The 5,363-nt window shown below is 46.0% G+C and overlaps 1 pseudogene; it reads right to left on the bottom strand.

The window, feature by feature from the left end:
* Window positions 1-5,041: 5,041 nt before the first annotated feature.
* Window positions 5,042-5,136, bottom strand: LOC117311989 (U6 spliceosomal RNA; annotated as a pseudogene).
* Window positions 5,137-5,363: the final 227 nt, after the last annotated feature.

Genomic DNA, 5,363 nt, shown 5'->3' on the forward strand with positions numbered 1-5,363 from the left:
ATTAAAACATAGGTAGAACATGGACTCTTGGTGGGGTGGCGTGTTACAATAGGTATTCAGCATGTTCTGAGGGCATATTTCTCAGTTTTCAGTTTCTTGCTAAAATAGCACCTTCATTACCGTCCCTAGGTAATCTGGTGCCAGAATAGTAAGACCAGCATCTCCCAATGGAAAAATGTTAGCTGGTTAAGCTTCCTTTTGGTCTGTGGTGTCCCAAGTCTTTGGGCAGGGCTGTTGGAAAGGGGCAGTAGCTCCTTGGTCACACAAAGGGAGCTAGCACCCTGAATAGGTAGCACTTTGCCATTTACAAAGCCCCTTTGCATATGTCATCCTCAGCTGCTCCAGAATCCTGTGAGCCCAGAAGGAGAGACTGTTCCTGTGGTTGCTGAGGAATCACCTGGTGCTTTGGAGTCTCAAACTGCCTAGCTGGCTCCTTCCTCTCTGCGAGGAACACCTGGCTCCTTTTCTTTTGGTTTCTGACATCCTTCCTGCGTTTCTGTGTTTCTGCGTCTCACCTCCATGTCTTCTCTCTCACACCCTCTCTCTCCCTCTCACCTTACCTTTTTATCCTTGATTCAGAGCACAGATAACAATAACGCTACTTGTTCACGTACGAAAATAGCTCACTTGTCAGAGCTGCATGGGGACTGGTGCCACGGAAATTCTGTGAGCGAAAGAATGGTTCAGAGAATTTTCTCTGGGTTTCAAGCGCTTCGTGGTCATAGTCATCTCAAGTTCACACCCCATCCCCTGGAGGTGAGTAGATGGCACATGTCTTTATTATTTGTAACTCTTGTTTAGCGTTGATTAACATTTCCATCTTTGCAAGCCTATTACCAGAGGCCTATTAGTAGATGGTGGTTTGGGCCAAAAATTGATCAACATTAGGCCAGATTTCAGCTCCCTGATCTACTCGGTTTCCTCCTGGTGACGTTATTTTAGTTCAGTGTACTGAGTCCCCAGCTTGCCCAGTATTCATTTGGGACAAGTAGACCAGGTTAATTTAAGTGGGGCCTCTAGGAACCCTGTGAGGAGATGTCGTCGATGAAAATAAAGCACAGTAAGGGAGGCGCTCATGGTCAGCACAGGAAGGTGAGAGCACAAGGGGTCTCATTCCCGCCCAGGTCCTTCCATCTGAGTCCCAGTTGGCTTCACTGTGAATGCCTGAGGAGTGGAGGGGCAGAAGGGAATGGTGGTGAGGTGGAGAGTGGCTGTGGATTAACAAGGTGTAGTTGGGATGAACAGAGGAGAAGTGACTGTTTTTCAGCAGTTCCCGAACTTTAACAGGCAAAACAATGTTTAAATGCAGATTTCCTGACTCCAGTTTCAAAGTTTCTGATTTAATCTGTCTGAGGCCCAAGAATCTGCATTTTAAGTAGGCCTGTAATGACTCTGATGCAGGGGTCATGTCCATGGACCACTGGTTATGAAACGCTGGACTGGGAAGGGGAGAAAGAGAAGATAAAAGAACTGACAGGAGGTGAGGGTATTTTTTCTGAGTCATCTTTACCTTCCTGAGAAAGTGCTGTAGCTGTCATGTGTCCTTCTACAGACACTGCTTACCTGGGGATGCATCTCCAGGTGGTGAGAAGGGGGTGGGGGCGGGGAAGAGAGTGCAAAAGATTCCTTCCTGGCCAAAGAGGCAAGTTTGCCCACCAGCACATCTCCTTGGCTCTCAACATCACCTCTCCTAAGTGCTTATTCTGACAGCAGTGCTTCAGTCCCCATTGGTATTGATCCTTTAAGATTTGTCCCTTTCTTGCCCACATCTTCCATGTGATAGCCTAGGAATCCTTCTGTGAGGGGTCCTCTGAAGGAAATGGAGGTGCCCTGAGCCCAGGCTGCTCCAAGCATGTGGGTAAAGAGATTGTCTGGAGGGGCCCTATTTCCTGCCTCCATAGCAACCCCCTGGAACAGTCAAGGTGTGAGATAGGCTTTAGTCAAACTGCTTTAGTCACATGTGGCCTAATTAGAGCTCGCTCAGCTGTGGTGTGTCTGGCTTCTGAAGGCCTGGTCTATTGTTGGGTCATGGTGGGCAGACCTGTGCTTTGGGGGCAAGTGACCCTCATACAGCTTCAGAACCAAGCCTGTGCCCAGCTGGAACCCATGACCTGTTGGGCTTTTCTCTGTGTGCTCTTCATGCCTTTACAACCATGTTGCCAGAGTGATGGAAATGCCACCTGTGTGCACAGTGCAGTGCAGCAAACACTGGGGATCGCAGGCAGGTGCCAGGCACTGTCCTCGGTGCTGGTGATACCGAGGGAAAGGAAGTTTTCTTGCCAATACGCTTGACTTTACCTCTTGAGACTTTCAGTGACATTGCCTTGAGCAGAAGGGTAAGTCCACAGAGGCTCCCTGGGACCCAGCCGGTGCCCCAGCGTCATGCAGCCACCTGGCAGAGAACGGGACGCCCGTGGCTAGATGGGTTCAGGGCTGGTTTCTCAGGGTGGCTGCGACAGAGGGAAGAGAGAGTGGAGGGCATGGGGATTAGGGCTGTGGTTCTCAGACTGGGGTGTGCTTTCCTCCAGGGGTTGTGTGAGATGATCCACTAGGAATGGGCAGAGAATACTGAAGCTTTTACTATACTGGCTGTTTATGCCCTTATATTTTTGTGGTATGTTTTAAAATGGAAGAAAATGTTGATTTAATAGTAAAATGTATGTAATTTATGAATGAATGAATGAGTGAATGTCAGAGATATGTGCCTGATTATTTTCCTTGTTTCACTGTTGGTTGTGCATTTTGAAATAAATTTGTGACCACTGGTTTAGAGTATTGTCAAAAGAGTGGTTGAAGCACTGGACCCTAGAGTCTAGGCTGGAAGGGGAAGGAAGCCAAACCACAAGGGAGCTGAGAGAATGGGGAAAAATGGACAGAATGGGGGATGGAAGATGGAGGATACTTTAGGTGGGACAATGCTAGGTGATTCCAAAGTCAAATTTGTAACCAGGGGAGGGAGGGAATGACAGGGGGCAGCACACTGCATGTGTTGTCCACATGGATTTTAAAGTGCCCGAGTTGATGGTAAGCTCTAGGATAGAAAAGAAGGTGGTGAGCCACCAAGAGGCCAGTGGGAGGTTTGGGGATAGTAGTGGGTAAACAGGTGACGTGAGGAGAGAAGGAGGGGTTTACGTGAAGACAGAAGAGTAATGGTGTCTCTGAGGGGTAAGGAGGACACAGATCCTCCGTCTCCAGTCCCTGGGAGTCTGGGAGGAGTGGAGTGGGATGGGCAGTGCATGGGTGAGAGAGCCAGGCTCCAAAGGAAACAGGAAGAGAAAGGAATGTTCCTCACCCCCAGGCTGAAGTCAAGGGGGAGTTTCTCACCGAGGAGCAGGGGTTCCAGAGGGCACTGGAAACACTCTGGAATGAGGGGTGCAATAGGAGTAGGTGTTGGAGGAGAAAGTGAGACAAGGCTGGAGGTGAGCCTGTGGGGAAAGAGGGAGCATCGCCCACGCTCAAGGCTCACCCTTCCCCATCGCGGGTGTGCTGATTTCAAATGCTCTATTTGGTGGGTCGTGGAATAAATTTTGTAAGCATAGCTGGCTTTTTTTTTTTTTTAAAGAACATACAAATGTCTTTTTATTCAAAAACACAAAACATGTTATCTGTGGCCGTGCACAGTGACAGCCGTAAGCCATCATGCACTTCGTCAACTGAAACCCCCAACTGAAACCCATAACCTTTTCTTTGGTCGTTTTTTTCAAGTGATTTCTCTGGGTTATTGGTGAGAAGCACCGCTCCGAGCTTCCTGTCACAGTTCACTAAGGGTGATAATGCACTATTTCAGGAATGAGAACATGCCGCCTCCACATCACCTCCACCCACTCTGCCCACGCCAAGGTCCTCCTCCTCTTCAGGATCTCTGTTCCAGCTCCTGCTCTGTTTCACACAGCAGTAGCAGCCAGGAAGCAGCCCTTAGTACCCTAGTAGTGCCGGTGATGCTTTTTTCTACCCTAGCCATATCTCCAAGCAGAGCATCACAGCCAGCTTCTGAACGGCTTTGTCTGATGTTTTCAGCTGTCAAGGATCCTTCTAACTGTCACGCTTGGCAAGGTCATTGCAGGCATTTTGAATATTTTCAAAAATAATTTGTATATCGGTTTTTAAAATTTTTGTTGGATTTGGTGAGTCCAAAGCTGGAATACACTGAACCCAAGCCTAACCACTTCCTAGAAAGATGCCTTCTTCAAAAGCAATTGAGGCAGCATTGAGTACACCTAAAACTCTTTCTTTTCACTTGTCCCACCAGCCTTCAGCTTGGCTGTTGCATCTGAACGTTTTACAACACGTCATTCAATTCTTCCTCTTCATACTCATTAATAGTAACCTTTCTTGATTGTGTTTTTCAATTTGCGACTGATCACCTTTTCCTTTCAAGAGCATAGGGTCATCTTTGACCTCAATGACTTCTGCTTTTCTGAGGCTGAACATCTTCAAGATTTAGGGTCAACCCCTCCTCTCTAACACCTGCAAAGGCATTTGAAAATGAGTCAGTTCCAGGGTTTAGTTTGTCTTTATTCCACCAAATTTATTCGTAATACATTATGCAGGTGTTTTGATGAGAATCCAGAAATATTTTGAGACACCATATTTCTCTGAAATGTGAGAATTTAAGACCATTGTTGTTCCAGGACAAGTCTTGTGAATAGAGCTTTTATTGCATTCATTTGCATTATTTTGTTCACTTCTCAGAACTCTGTCAATTAACAACAGCTTGATCTTGCAGTTGAGATAGCAGAACCCAGAGAAAATTCACCCCAAGTCACACACTTGGAAGATAATGGAGCCAGGACTAGACCCAGTGTTCTCTCTGCTAGATCATTCTACCTTTCAGAATTAAGGGCAGATCAGGCAATAAGCTTGCTACTGATCAGGCATGTGACAGGTTCAAGCTGGAAGGGACCCCTCTCTGTATCTAATTCAACCCCACCTTCCTAGACATTCAGTAGATGTATCTAATTAGGAAAAAATGCAAATTATTTTGACTGTGTACCTATAAATGTTATCCCTGGAAAGAAAAGGAACATTTGGTAAATGTGAAAAAAATATGGGGAAAATTTGCATGTTATCCTTGTGTAGGGGCCATGTTAATCTTCCCTGTATTGTTCCAATTTTAGTGTACATGCTGCCAAGCAATCTCCAGACTCTTTTAAAATGAATATATAATAGAAAATACCAATGTATATCTCCTATAGTAAAGATAGGTATTGTTTTGTGAGACTTTTGTGTTAGCTTTTTTTTAGCTTTTTTTTGTGAGACTTTTGTGTTAGACTTTTGTGTAGATATTGTGGGTCGTGATATAAAATTTATTCCGTACTGTGGATTGTGCTAACAAATGTTGAAAAGCCATGGGTATGGTGGAA

The sequence above is a fragment of the Tursiops truncatus genome, chromosome 3 (assembly GCF_011762595.2).
Source record: "Tursiops truncatus isolate mTurTru1 chromosome 3, mTurTru1.mat.Y, whole genome shotgun sequence".
Lineage (NCBI taxonomy): Eukaryota > Metazoa > Chordata > Mammalia > Artiodactyla > Delphinidae > Tursiops > Tursiops truncatus.